The 16,298-nt window shown below is 37.2% G+C and overlaps 1 pseudogene; it reads left to right on the top strand.

Annotated features, from left to right (window-relative positions):
• The first annotated feature begins 4,407 nt into the window (after window positions 1-4,407).
• On the top strand, window positions 4,408-9,639 carry LOC126610270 (L-type lectin-domain containing receptor kinase IX.1-like; annotated as a pseudogene).
• The last annotated feature ends 6,659 nt before the right edge of the window (window positions 9,640-16,298 follow it).

Genomic DNA, 16,298 nt, shown 5'->3' with positions numbered 1-16,298 from the left:
GGTTAGTTATCTACATAATAAGAACAAGTCTTGAATCAGGACAAGCATATAGTTGAACTCAACCTAGGCCTCTCCATCCATATAAGCATGCATCCCCCTTCCTGCTTTTCTTTATGAATACAGACCCTTTAACTATGGCTCTCTTCAATCTAATTTTCCACCTCCAAACACAAACTTTTCCCTGTCTTCTCTTCCACTTCTTTCTCTTCCTCTTACTACTCGAAAATGTCAAGCCGTTCTCCTTCAACATCTCCACTTTTGATACAAACACAAAGGATATAACATTCCAAGGTGATGCCTTCCCATCCAGAGGAGTCTGGTCCAGCCCATAATCAATGTTCTAGATTATTCTAGTAAGCAAGTGAGGTGGCTGGAACATGCTAGACAATTCTAGCATGTATTAAGTTGATGGAAGAAGCTAGAGAGTACTAGCTTCCTTGGTTGCAAATGGAAAGATCTAGAAGCTACAACTTTATGGCTAGTCTAGAATTATCTATGGTAGAGGTTTGAAGAATACATTAGAAACTAGTAGAATGCCAAACCCTCACCTATAAATATGGGTTTGATGTTTTAGTGAAGTAACCAATTAAGAATCAAGTGTGAGTAGCAAAAGATCAAGTCCAAAGCTAAAGTTCCACTCCAAGAGTGAGAGTGAGAGTGTTCCACTACACATTGTGAGCGAAGTTTAGAGTGATAGAAAGTGTGTGTCATTCTTTCTTGTATCCATCAAGCCTTGTCTTTGGCTTGGTAAGACTACTCTTGTTGTACTCATCATTTTTATATAGTGAAGATTGATCCTTGTTTCGTGGACGTAGGCATAAATTGCCGAACCACATAAATTCTTAGTGTCCATTTTCTACTTTACCTTGAGCATTCTCTATCTTGTAGTACCGACATTCATAACAAGTGGTATCAGAGCCCGGTTGGCTCGTACTACGAGATGGAAGAAAGTGGCACTATGATCAAACTCACCAATTCCAATTAGGTAACATGGAAGCCAAGGATGAGGGACATTCTCTATTGCAAGGATCTGCATGAACCAATTGAAGGAGATGCCGCTAAGCCTGAGAGCATGTCAGATGCCGAGTGGAAGAAGATGAATCGCAAGGTTATTAGTACAATTAGACAATGGGTGGACGATAGTGTTTTTCACCATGTGTCTAATGAAACCAATGCTCGTGAGTTTTGGACCAAGCTTGAGTCCTTGTTCGAGAAGAAGACCCCAACCAAGAAAGCCTTCTTGATCAAAGAGCTCATCAATGTGAAGTACAAGGATGGTTTAAGTGTAACAGAACACTTGAACAATTTCCAAAATATCATCAACCAGTTAGCTACTATGAAAATGACAATCGAGGACGAGCTACAAACGCTCTTGTTTCTTGGATCCTTGCCAAAAGTTGGGAAACCTTTGTGGTGAGTATAAGTAATTATGCTTCTAATGGTGTTCTTACTCTTGATAATGTTAAAAATAACATGCTTAATGAAGAAACAAGGAGAAAGACTTCTGGCACAGATAGCAGCCAAGTATTTGTCATAGAGAACCGCGGAAGAAGCAAGAGTAGAGGGCCTAGAGGTCATGGCAGGAGTCCTAGTCGATCCAAGTCAAGGTTCAGGGGTATATGCCACCATTGTGGCAAAGAAGGCCATATGAAGAAAAATTGTCGAGTTTGGAAAAGATAGCAAAAGGAAGGAAACAATTAGAAGAAAGATGATAATGGCAATACCACTGCTGTCATATGTGGTGATGTACCAGAAATATTGTCTATTGGTGAATGTCTGCATATGGGCAACTCTGACAGAGACATTGAATGGATCTTTGACAATGGAGCTTCCTTCCATGCTACGTCCAAACGGGAGTTCTTTAGTACATACAAAGAAGGTGACTTTGGCATAGTGAAGATGGGGAATGAAAGCTATTCCAAAATTCTTGGAATTGGTGATATTTGCCTAAGAACTAATCTCGGCTACCAGTTGATGTTGAAAGATGTGAGACATATTCCTGATATACGTCTCAATCTGATATCCATCGGTACCCTTGATCGACAAGGTTATTATCACCATATTGGCGAAGAAAAATTGAAGCTTACTAAAGGCTTAATGGTGGTAGCAAGAGCACGACTTTGTTGTACGTTGTACCGGTCAAATACCAAAGTTTTGAAAGGTGAGTTGAATGCTGTGGAGGACTCATCTCTAGACTTGTGGCATAAGAGGCTAGGCTACATGAGCGAGAAAGGCCTACAAGTTTTGGCATATAAGTCTCACATTCCCTTTGCCAAAGGTACGTCATTAAACTCTTATGAGCACTATTTATTTGGAAAACAAAGAAGAATTAGTTTTTCTGTTCCATCTACAAAGAAAGGAAATTTGTTAGATCTTGTTTATTCAGATGTGTGTGGTCCCATGGAAGTCGAGTCACTTGGAAGAAATAAATATTTTGTTACTTATATTGATGATGCTTCACGAAAGGTCTGGGTGTTTTTGTTAAAATCCAAAGACCAGGTGTTTCAGACATTATAGGAGTTCCATGCCATAGTGGAGAGGGAAACTGGGAAATCTCTCAAGTGCCTTCGTAGTGACAACGACGGCGAGTACACATCTCACCAGTTTAGAGAGTATTGTGTGAAACATGGCATACGCCATCAGAAGACAGTTCCTGGAACTCCACAACATAACGGTGTTGCTAAAAGAATGAACCAAACCATCATGGTGAAAGTCAGGTGTATGCTGAGGATTGCAAAGTTATTTAAGCAGTTCTGGGGTAAAGCTGTAAGGATAGCCTGCTATTTGATCAACCGATCTCCATCAGTACCATTAGGTATTGATGTTCTAGAGAGAGTATGGACTGGTAATGATGTGTCTTACTCTCATTTGAAGGTGTTTGGTTGCAAAGCTTTTGTGCATGTGCCCAAAGAGCAGAGATCGAAGTTAGACTACAAATTACCCATACCAGAAGAAGTTTATCCGAAGTAGAGACGTGGTCTTTTATGAAGATCAAACAATTGGAGATTCGGATAAAGAGGCACAACCATATGACGCAATCAGATGAGTTGATGTATTAGCTTCAAATGAAGAAAGTCCCGATGACATCCCTGAAAAAGCTGCCAATGAAATGCTTGCAGAACCAGATAATGTTGATCAGTGGGAGCCTGGTCAAGATGTGCTAGACCATGAGATTGTTGATCAGGGGGAGCCTGGTCAAGAAGAGCAGATTCAAGGAGAATCCAATCAGGGGGAGCCTCCAGCCCCGTAAGAGAATGAAGATCAGGTCAGAAAATCTAGCAGAAGTCGAAGACCGTCTACCAAGTATTCTTCATCAGAGTATATCATGTTGACTAATTATGGAGAGCCTGAAACTTATGAAGAGGCCAGAGCTTATAATGACAGTGATAAATGGATGAAGGCAATGGAGTCAGAGATGGATTCCTTATTAAAGAATGATACCTATGAGCTGGTGGAGCTTCCACATGGCAGAAAAGCATTGAAAAACAAGTGGGTGTTCAAATTGAAAAGGGACGACAACATGACAAGGTACAAGGCTCATTTGGTTGTCAAAGGTTTTGGTCAAAAGAAAGGAGTTGACTTTGATGAGATTTTCTCACCGGTGGTCAAGATGACTTCCATTCGAGTTATCCTTGGTATGGCAGCAAGCATGGATCTTGAGCTCAAGCAGTTAGACGTTGAAACTGCATTTCTCCACGGCAACTTAGAAGAGGAGATGTATATGGAGCAACCCAAAGGCTTTGAAGTCAAAGGTAAAGAAACTTTGGTGTGCAAGCTCAAGAAAAGCTTATATGGTCTTAAGCAAGCTCCGAGACAGTGGAATAAAAAGTTCAACTCATTCATGGTGAGTAATGGGTACAAGAGAACTCATGCTGACTCTTGTGTCTATATCAAACAATTTCTGGAGGTAAATTCATCATTTTATTGCTTTATGTTGATGACATGTTAATTGTCGGTCAAGATGCTTCTATGATTAAAAAGCTCAAAGAAGAGTTATCTAAGTCATTTAACATGAAGGACTTAGGGCCAGCCAAGCAGATTTTGGGCATGGAGTATATTGAATGGGTGCTTGAAAGGTTCAACATGAAAGCAGCCAAACCGGTAAGCTCACCTTTAGCCAATCATATCAAGTTGAGCAAAGAGTCGTGTCCAAAAACATATGAAGAAAAGGAGAAAATGGCAGTTGTTCCCCACTCTTCAGCAGTAGGAAGTATCATGTATGCAATGGTGTGCACACGGCCAGATATTACTCATGCAGTAAGTGTGGTGATCAGGCTTCTCTCTAATCCAGGGAAAGACCATTGGGAAGCTGTTAAGTGGATTCTCAGATATTTGAAGGGGACTTTTAAGATGTGATTGTGCTTTAGTGGTTGCAAACCAATCTTGGAAGGATTTACAGATGCTGACATGGGAGGTGACCTGGATGGTAGAAAATCTACATCTGGGTACTTGTTTACTTTTGCAGGGGAGCCGTTTCTTGGCAATTGCAAAAGTGTGTTGCTTTGTCCACAACCGAGGCTGAATACATAGCCGCTACAGAAGCATGCAAAGAGTTGTTGTGGCTAAAGTAATTTCTTCAAGAGTTGGGTTTGAAGCAAAGTGATTATAGCATTTATTGTGATAGTCAGAGTGCTCTGGATTTGAGCAAGAACACTACATATCATTCACACACTAAGCACATTGATATTCGTTATCACTGGATTAGAGATGCTATCGAGAACAAGTTGCTACAGCTGAAGAAGATTCATACCGATAATAATTCTTTAGACATGTTGACAAAGGTAGTCACAAAATCAAAGTTGGAATTCTGTATTAAGGCTGCTGGGATGGACTCCAGGTAACTTGGAGTCATGATCGGAATTCCTTCTTCATGGACTGGAGGGGGAGATTGTTGGTATATGGTCCAGCCCATGATCAATGTTCTAGATTATTCTACTAAGCAAGTGAGGTGGCTGGAGCATGCTAGACAATTCTAGCATGTTATTAAGTTGATGGAAGAAGCTAAAGAGTACTAGCTTCCTTGGTTGCAAATGGAAAGATCTAGAAGCTACAACTTTGTGGCTAGTCTAGAATTATCTATGCTAGAGGTTTGAAGAATACACTAGAAACTAGTAGAACGCCAAACCCTCACCTATAAATATGGGTGTGATGTTGTAGTGAAGTAACCAATTAAGAACCAAGTGTGAGTAGCAAAGGATCAAGTCCAAAGCTAGAGTTCCACTCCAAGAGTGAAAGTGAAAGTGTTCCACTACACATTGTGAGTGAAGTTTAGAGTGATAGAAAGTGTGTGTCATACTTTCTTGTATCCATCAAGTCTTGTCTTTGGTTTGGTAAGACTACTCTTGTTGTACTCATCATTTTCATATAGTGAAGATTGATCCTTGTTTTGTGGACGTAGGCATAAATTGTCGAACCACATAAATTCTTGGTGTCCATTTTTTACTTTACCTTGAGCATTCTCTATCTTGTAGTACCAACATTCCTAACACATTCAGCTTACAAAGAATCAAGTTGATGGTCCGCTGACTGAAAGTGCTGGTCGGGCTTCATTCACTCAACCCGTGCGCCTTTATGATGCCAGCATGGGGAGGCTGATGCGAAATATATAAGCACACAAATTAAATCCTCTTTTATCAATTGTAGTAAAGTATGTAAGTAGGGCTCGTTCTAGGCCGGGGATTAGGAGGGATTGCTAAATCACTTTGAAACTGACTTGAAAACGTAAAAACAAAGTTTAAAACACTAAACTAGACTCAAAGAATGCAAAACTATACTTTAAAACACTAAAACAAACCAAAAGACTCAAAACAGCACCTAAACACTCAAAACTGCCTTAAAAACACAATCTGGGCAGTTTTGAACACTAAGGAAGAATTTGAACGAAAATATGTTATAACTTGACTCAAGACACTTAAAAACACAAACTAAATTGATTTCTAACTAATATAACTCAACAAAATAAAGGGGAATTGATTTTAGACGAATTTGAAAACAAAACAAGAACTTTGTAATACAAAATAGGTTTTAAAATGAGATTGATCAAATTGAATGGATGAGAAGCTAGCTAAGGGGTTCTTCTCCACACATGTTATACTTGCATACAAAATGATTTCCAATTGCTCTTCGACAAACCATGAATACTCAACACCCCAAGTTAACCGTGAATTGCACTAATTAACCCTCAGTTTTTGCACAAGTTATTAGGTTGGATGATTGCATACGACAACCCAAAACATTCCCTACAAGTTCCCTACATGAATTGCATAATAGAGATACACGCAAGAATCATTAAGTTCTATGAAAAACATAAGCATTAACGAGGCACTCGTTACTATGAATTGCATGAAACTTATGCCAAGAATTTACTTAACACGATTGTGATCAACAACCTTTACTACTTATGAATATAAGTTCATAACGATTAGGTGAAACTTCCTTATATCCTAGCATCAAACTTATGCATGAAAATTAAGTGTGCACTCTCAACCAACATACACAAATTAGTTTTAATCCATAGAGATAAGTAAATTAAATTCACAATTCATGAAACGCAATTGGAAGTAATCAAATCATATAGCAAGCATAAACATGGTTTTGAATCCCCCCTAGACAAGGGGGGTTTAGTTCCTCATACTCGCAATTACACAAAGATAACTTAATTTAAACATTGAAATCAAAGATAGAAAATACCTAGAAACGCTCCAACACTCCTAAGGCTTGGGCATAGGCACGGCACAAGATGTTCCTTCTCTTTCCTTCCTTGCAAGCAGTGGCACTAGAGGTTTTGGACGGTTTTGGGTGGTTTTTATGGTGTAGAATGGATGGGGAATGGTATGGAAAGGTTTAGGATTGATGGGTGGTGTGGCTAGGGGTGGTTTTTGGCTGAAATTAGAGAGAATGGTGGTGGGAAGTTTCGGCCAAAGCAAGGAGAAAATCTGTTGTCTCTTTTTGATGAATATGGAATGTGGTATTTATAGGCTTGAGAGAAGACCACTCCATTTCCTTTGCATGTGCAGCTTGTGTGGGTGTGTGTTGGCATGTTTCCTCTTTACATTTACACACACATGCTTCATCATTTCAACCACAACACACACACATTTTCTGCCCTATTTTCCTACATTTACACACACATGCTTCATCATTTCAAGCACCAAACACCCACATTTTCTGCCCTATGCCATGTGCTCCCATGTGGTTGCTTCAATGTTCTTCTCTTTGCCATGTGTTTGCTTTCCTTGCCATGTGTTTGCTGCCATGTTTTCCCCTTTACATTTACACACACATGCTTCATCATTTCAACCACAAAACACACACAATTCCTTCTCCTTTGCCGTGAGTTTTGTTTTCACTTTGCATGTGGGTGTCTTTGCATGTGTTTTCTCCCTCTTTTGCCATGTGTTTGCATGTGTATGAGTTGTCATTGTTTATCCTTGCAATTGCACACACACAAATGCACACACATATGCCCAAAACGTCCATCCTCATGCATGCAATCCATTTCAACCCAATATTGATCCCACATGCACCAAAATGCACTTTTCTTGCCAAGGTTGTTATTAAGACCTACAAACAAATGAAAATGGCTTTAAACACTAAAATAACTAAGGAAACACAACATAAACGCACAAGAACAAGACAATTAAGTCGCATAAATATGCTCCTATCAGAGGCTCACTAACTTCACAACCCATTTCACCTTTGTCATAAAAGCCTTGAATGATACGTACTATGGTAACGGCATATCTTTCTTCCTTGCACCATTTGATTTGAAAATCCCTGAAAATTCAACTGGGGGATACCTTGCTCTATTTAGTTCCAATTCTTCCTTCAACTCCACCAAAAATCAAATTGTTGCTGTGGAGTTTGACAGTTTTCAAAATAGTTGGGATCCAAGTCCTGATCACGTAGGAATCAATGTCAACTCCATTGTCTCAATAGCCAACGTTTCGTGGAAAACTACCATGAAAATTGGATCAGTAAGAAATGCATGGGTAAGTTATAACTCTACCTCCCATAATTTAAGTGTGTTCTTAACATATTCCAAAAATCCAAAGTTCGGCACTGGAGATTCTAGTATTTCGTATATAGTTGATTTGAGCAAGGTTTTGTTGGAGTTAGTAAGCGTCGGTTTTTTTGCTGCCACGGGTGCATGGGTGGAAGTACACAACATTCTGTCTTGGTCATTTAGTTCAACCCTAGAGATCAGTAGTAATAATGAAGCAGAAAGAAAAATAAGAATTGGGGTTGGTTTAGGAGCGGGATTCGGTCTTTTGAGTTGTGGGTTAGGTCTGTTTTCGTTCATCTCTTGGAGAAAAGGGGCTAAGAAGATAAATGAGGCATATGATATGTCCATGGATGATGAATTTGACAAGGGAACTGGGCCCCGGAGGTTCACTTACCGTGAACTAAGTCGCGCAACAAACAACTTTTCCGAGGGAGGCAAGCTTGGAGATGAAGGATTTGGAGGAGTCTACATGGGTTTGCTAACTGAATCAAACACAGAAGTGGTTGTGAAGAGAGTATCAAGAGGATCAAAGCAGGGTAAAAAGGAGTACATAGTGGAAGTGAGGATCATCAGTCAATTGAGACACAGAAACTTGGTGCAGCTCATTGGTTGGTGTCATGAACAAGGTGAGTTCCTTCTGGTCTACGAACGTATGCCAAATGGAAGCCTTGATTCCCATCTGTTTGGAATGAAGCTCCATCTCACTTGGACAGTGAGGCACAAAATAGCCATTGGCTTAGCATCGGCACTTTTATATCTTCACGAGGAATGGGAACAATGTGTGGTGCATAGAGATATAAAGTCAAGCAATGTGATGTTAGATTCAAATTTCAATGCCAAGCTTGGAGATTTTGGGCTTGCAAGGCTTGTAGACCATGGCTTGGGGTCACAAACAACTGTATTAGCAGGCACCATAGGGTATCTAGCCCCAGAGTGTGTGACAGATGGAAGGGCTAGTAAATAATCCGATGTCTATAGTTTTGGGGTAGTTGCCCTAGAAATTAGCTGTGGAAGAAGGCCCGTCGAAGCAAATGAGGAACCGAGCAGGGTAAGGCTAGTGGAGTGGGTTTGGGATCTATATGGAAAAGACCAAATACTTGAAGCCGTTGATAAAAGATTGAATATGGAATTTGATGAGCAGCAAATTGAGTGCTTGATGATAGTAGGGATATGGTGTTGCCATCCTGATCCAACCGTTAGGCCTTCTATTAGGCAAGTGATTAATGTTCTCAATTTCGAGGCCCCCATGCCAAGCCTGCCTTTGAAGTTGCCAGTGCCAATGTACTTTGCACCTGCATTGAGTATGTGTAGGTTCTCCTATACGTCTCACCTCACCGGATCATCAGTAAAAGATCAAACTCAGTATTCGTCTAGCAATTGCACTACCTATAATTCATCACAGTCAGCCGGCTCTTCGAAGGCTTTACTGAATTCGCGCACAACCGTTGTGTAGTGATGTGCCTCAATTAACCTTTTCTTTTTCTTTTTAATTTTTTTGTTTGATTTCTTTCTTGTCCATGGTTAAGAGCAGGAATTCTTGTGCTTTCTGTTGTTTTCGTTTATAGAAAGAGTTAGCTTACTTAGATATTTGGTAAGTTATTTTTATGTTGTTAATTAAAAAAACTTGTATGAACAGTGGATCATATAGTTTAGATCAATTTGAGCCTTGGACTTGTATTGATATATTTCAGGTTTCAGTTTAGAGTAATACCAATTTATGATACTTTTCTACTGAATTATTTTAAACTATGTTATAGAGATCTCTATTGAGAGTATAACAAGAACAATGTTCTACTAATATACTTTTCCTTTCAGGACAAAAAACAGGGTAATATCTTTCATCATGGCGGTTGTGTAACCGTGTCACGCAAGTCTTCCTCATATTTTAGGCATCTCATGTTTTAACTGATTAGCTTAAGAACTATTCGGTGTTCGGTGTAGTACACGATCATAATATTCTCCAACTTAATAGTTTTGTTTATTAGACATACAACTTCTCTAATATACGAGTAAAGGACAATTAAAATTAGGTGTAAGAAAGGTGGACACTATCTTAGTCAACTGACATAATCCCATACACTTTCTAATTTAACAGAATATAGTTCAAGCAATGTTTTCTTTTTGTTAACCAAGCACTGTTATATTGGGAAAAGTTGACTACATTCTGAACAAAAAACGATACTCTTATCACATATTTATACTATTATTTGTATCATCTCTCTAATAAATATGAGACCTACATGTGTTGGTGGGTCTTATCTCTATTAGAGAGATGATACAAATAATGATACAAATATATAGTAAACGTTACATTACTCTATTCTGAACTAGAGATGATATGAATAATACCTTTCGCTGCACCTCTGCCTAAGTAGAGCATGCATGTTGGTGCCCATTTAAAGCAGGGTACCACCCAGTTAAATCACTAAGGTACATTTCTAACCGAAAATGGGTAGACTCTAACTGAAATTGGGTAGACACTAACTGAAAATGGGTCTATATTATTCGGTGCATCCCAGTTAAATCACTAGGGTACATTTCTTCCACATGTGAGATAGTAATTAGATCCGAGAATTTTAGAAGACTTCCGTTCTCTACATTGCTGCTTCAGGAGCAAGTTAGAGATAGGGAAGGACAAGAAAAATCTTCTACAGTCGAAATTTGATCGGATATAAACTTCAGAATTATACCGATTCATGAACGTAAAGGTTTCAATTATGTCTTGCTTCGGACAAATGATTATCTTTTTATGATTGGAATGGTCCGTATAAGCAAGTCAAAGAGCCGTGGAATCCTCATTAGTGAGGTTCTTCTATTTGTAATGTTTCAGATATAAGTCTTTGAATGAAGATCATAGTGTAGGCTTATTCACCTCTTCCACACCATAGTTAGCTACAATGGTTTCGCAACTCTTCATAGTGAAATCGAAACTTCCAAATTAGTGAAATCAAACTTGTTATGGTTCGTCGGTTCAACAATTAGTTAAATGGACGGAACAAGATTGTGATTGGGTACCAGGACATAGTTTGGTTTAAATGGATCAATCATGGAGAACTTCGGGTCCCAACATAAGTGTAGCACGTTAAAAAACTTCAGGGTCTATGACACTTTTACCAAACTTTGATTTCGGAATTATGAACTTCAGGTTCATAATACCTGCAAACAAATGCAATATATACAGAAAAATATGCAACAGATAAATGCATATAGGTCTTTAAGCCATACACCAATAATTAATGAATCGATCATGTTCGTTGAACTTCCGGCCAATAAGGAAAAGCACGGGCAAAAATAATAAACCCGATGAACAATGCCTAAAATCAGGAGGTGAAATTTTAGTGGTCCAAAACTAGACCAAAGCCTACACGGGGCTGATGAAAACAAAACAAGCCTAGGCCCAAAATCTGGGTTGGGATGAGGTGCGGCCGAAACTGGGGCTGCAGGCCCTCTTTCACGTGATTGGCTGCATGATGTAATCATAAGTGACAGAGGCCCAAAACTGGGCTGTTATTCACGGGCCAAGTGCGAGGGCAGCAGTAGTGGGTTGGGCTGCTGCAGGCAGTCCAAGGGAGCAACCCAGGTGGGTCCGGTTGCGGGCCGAGAGCTGGGCCCAGTCCATTGGGGTGAGGCATGGGTTTAACTAGAACCCTCGATTTTTGGACGAAAAATTATTTTCAATGACGGGGTGCGAAAACCATATGGATTGGATTGGATCCCTCGAAAAATCAAAGAAATTCTTCCGAAATTTCTAATAACATCGTCGAAGATGAAGGATTCAGTCCAAAAAATACGACTGCAGGTCATGATTTCCAGAGAAATGGCAAGGATGTGGGTTGGGGGTGATGCTAAGAACAGCGTCGTGTTCTTGGTTTTTAGACGGCACAATTTTGCTCTAGTGCATCCCGACTTGCGGCTCGCGACTTGGGGGTTCATGGCTCGATTCCAACGGCGCAAGCTGCTGGCTCACACGCTACAGCTCGCCTGGGTTTTTCATAAGGAAAACTAATAAAAATAACTTTAAAATATTGAGTTTTAACGACAAAGACAAAATAAAAGGTAAAGCGAATAGTATCATGTTTGACTTTTTAGTGTAAAAATGTGATTTTTCGTTAAAACGAACAGTATTGCAGGCTTTTCGTTAAAACTCCCTTTTTCAAACCCTAGTTTTTTTTCCTCTTCATAATATCAGCTAGCATATGGGCACACACAAAGTGTGTGAGAAAATTTTTTATTTTTGTTTTTGAAATAGAAAGAGAGAGGAAGAGAGTGATAGAGAATGTGGTAGTGGGAATTTTTTTTTTTAATTTTTTTGAATTATAGATATGTTCGAGACTTAGAAGGAAAAAAAAAAGCAAAATTTGGTTTTGTGAAATTACATTTTTGCCCCACATTTCTTATTCATGTTTTGTTTTAATTAGAGGGTTAAACTGATAATTTCATAAAGTTTTGGTTGACAATGAATGTTTTATTAATTAGTAGAGATTCACATAATATGGCAATATTTTGAGTATAAGGCATGCACACTTTATATAGAATTTAAAATTCGTAAAACTTAAAGTTAGGTGATGCATTATGGTGAATGCTCATACAATTAAGGTTAAAAAAACACCGAGATAAACACCATTGGTTTGGAAGAACCTGGATTGCATGATGAATATTGTGAACGGGTTTGTAAGAGTTGCTCCTCCGGATTTAAAATTTCGATCTTTAGAACGTGTATCACATCAACGCAAGAAAAATAAATTGAATAAATAAAAGTATATGAACTCGATAAAATAATCAAATAATAATAATTGAAACATGGTATTCTCTTGATTGAAGATGATCGAATTCTCGTCATTGCAACGTTAATAGCATGATGATAACGTGTTGTGACCTATAATTAACTGAAGGAAAGAGAGGGGATGCACAACATAGAGAGGGGAGATGGAGAAGAGGGCTTGAAGAATTATGTGTGTTATTCAGCAAACCTTATGCCTTTATTTATGGTAATAATTAGGAGATAAACTTGCTCTTCAAGTAATGCAAAGTTTGATAGGAAAGATCTTTAATATACCAAAGGATTTCTAATTTATCTGTACTTAGAATTTACACAACTTCTACACATATATTAGAAGAATAATGCTAGAGAAACTAAATTTGCAAACTAAACGATGTGTCACTAATAGAAATAAATATGTTTATCAATGTTTAAGTAATAAACCAATTATTAACTTCTATGTCTTTTAATTTTTAAAAATTTATCTCTAAATTTAATCTTCCTAGCATTACGTATAATAGAATGTATGTCAAAAAATTTACAACAGTCGCATCGTCTACATAAGGGAAAACTGGTGTGTTGGCAGAAATTTTTATATAGTTCCGGAGCAATACTTTAACATTTTAATGGTTAGATTTTTGCTTAGAGTTTTGTAAGACAAACTATAAGCGCGTCATGCATAAGACTGTTGACATGTGGCACTGCTTTATTTTCACGGGCTCGAGCTCATTCCTTTTTCCAGAATTTTTATTTGGAATGGAACCTTTTTTGTCCAGAGTGATTGTTTCACAGTTGCGGCCAACATAATATAGTAATCAGATAAGGTTCCTGTGATCGCCGCATATAGATTCTTTGAGTACAACCAACCTTGTTTTCTTGTGCAGTGGGTTAGTTTGAAAGACAGCTTTGGTAAAGAAAGTTCTTTAAAGCAAAAGAAGATAATTACAATAGCATTGTTTTGAAAAATGGTTGAGCGGCTATCTTTTAGATTGTACTAAAAAAATATTTAAATAAAATATAAATACTCTCTCAATTGTTTTGGTAACCACACCACTAAATATTTTTCAATTACCTCTAGCTTCACTATCTATTAGATCCGGCAATTTCTGACACGACACGGTGACACAGCATGAAAACAACACAAAAATAACAGTTAACGGGTTCTTAACGGGTATACACGCGAGTAACACGTGGGTAACCATTTCGACCCGTTAAGAAAATATTTATTTTGATAATTTTAAAGTTTAATTAGTAAAAAATTTATTATAAAATACAATAGCCATATTAATATATACAATATATTCTATATTAAATATATCGTTTTGTATTATTATTCTATATAAGTTTTAAAAACAAAGTTTTAGTCATTATTTATTTTTATTATGAGAGTTCTTTAATATCATTACTATGATAAATTTTACTTAACATGATGTTGTCCAAAATTAAAATAAACTAATATAATATTTGTATAGACAAGAACTAAGAAGACATACATACTCATACGAAAAATGTGAAAGAATATATAAACATTCGTGATTCATCATTATTCCTCCACGAATAAATAATGGTTGCACTTACATTATCGTTTAGATTTTTAAAATCCTCCAAACCGTCATGAATAATATTTTTTATTTGAGGGTAAAATTAATAATAATTATTGTAGAAGTGTAAAAAATGTAAAAAATATATACAATCACTCATAGTGACAAACTTTACAACTTTCATGAAAGGGTCAGATTCGAAATCCAACACTATAATTCATAAACCTTATATTTATATTTGACCGTTGACTGCCATTTACGCTTTATTCTTCTTACTGAATTTCATTTTTAAAATTTTCTATTTTGAAAACATGATCATCAGGCGGATGTAAGAAGATAAACGGTTCAGATTTTTGATATCACGTTTCTATATTTACAGTCAACTGAAATATGAGTCGATATCATATAGTTTGTAGAAACTTTATAAACATCAAGCAATATTTTCACTAACTGTAAAACTCTAAATATAATAACAATGATCCACACCGTTCATCTTCCTGTATCCTCTAATAGATCAAGTTTTCAAAAAAGAAAATCTGAAAAAACAAAATTTGATGAGAACAATGAAGAATAAATGTAAACAACAATCAACGGTTAAATTTTGATATATGATTTATAAGATTATAATGGCGAATTTTGAAGTTAAGCTCTTCATGCAAGTTGTAAAGTTTGTCATTACGAGAGTTTATATATATTTTTTATATTTTTTTACATTTCTACAATAATTAAAAACTATTAAAGACTTTTGGTAAGTGAAAATATACTTGAAAAAAAAATTTGTTTTTATGTTTTGGATGTGATAATATGATATGTATATATTTCTTTAGTATTATGTTTTTCATTTGATTATTTATTGATTTAAAATATATTTTCTTTAACGTGTACAGAGTCGGGTCATATTACCTATTAATATTATTAGATCAATTTTGGGTCGGATCATTTTACCCGTTTATTTTAACAGATATTACACAACACGATCCGTTAAGATATCGGGTATGATACGAAAATGACACGAACACGAAAAACACGACACGAATGCTAGGTCTACTATCTATGTTGTCTAAAACTCGGCAATAAAAAAACAGCCCAAAAAACCCCAACAGACCTAAATAATTGACACATGTTTTCAATTACCAAAAAGTTGCAATTTACTAAATATCAAAGTCCTTGACAAACTGCAATCATGACCAGTGAAGACATGATCAACCCAGATGGTTCAACAACAACAAATTCATGGGGACTTTGCAGTATGCATGAAGCGGAGGAAATTAAGTGCTTGGTGAAACAGAAAAAACCAACCCAACCCCAAATTAAGCAGATAAATTACTCGATAAAGCTTGATTACTGGGAAGAACGAATCTCTGAAAAAGAAACTCGCCACTGCTATCATTGAGCCTCAGCATAGAGGCCTTCAAACGCTGAAAAGAAAAGCTCAAGAAAAACCATAAACTACAGTGCCCTGAAACTGAAAACTAAACAAAAATCGAGAAGGTGGTAAATCTCACCAAGAACCACAGAGAAGCAGAAAGTTTTGCCAAAGAGGAGCAGAAACCGAAATCAAACCAAGAAGTATAATCGAACGAATGAAATGGAAACCAAAAGAAATTTCTAGAGATCCGAAGCGAACCATTCCAGGATGATCGACACGTGGCAAGAGAATGGTGGACGCCTGGGCAAAGGAAAGCAGTGAAAATGAGAAGAGAAAGAGACCCAAAGCAAAACAGCACGGCCCGGGCACTGTCAGTGAAAGGGTAAAATGGTCAGAAAAAATCAGAACACAAAGGATGCGAAGGGCATTTCCGCCCGTGCACTGTTAATGAACAGTGCTTTTTCCACCTAGTTCTAGTATAGATAAAATTTAAAAAATAACATGATGTAATGATTAATGGTTAAATTTTATTTTTAATAATTTAACGAAAGAATTCAATTAGCAATCACTATGTTATATTAATTTATAAAATATAAGTTAGAAATATAATCTTCCTAGCATCAT

Source organism: Malus sylvestris, chromosome 1 (assembly GCF_916048215.2).
Source record: "Malus sylvestris chromosome 1, drMalSylv7.2, whole genome shotgun sequence".
NCBI classification, from domain to species: Eukaryota; Viridiplantae; Streptophyta; class Magnoliopsida; order Rosales; family Rosaceae; genus Malus; species Malus sylvestris.
Note: the sequence above shows the minus strand (reverse complement) of the source record. Positions and strands in the feature narration are given on the sequence as shown.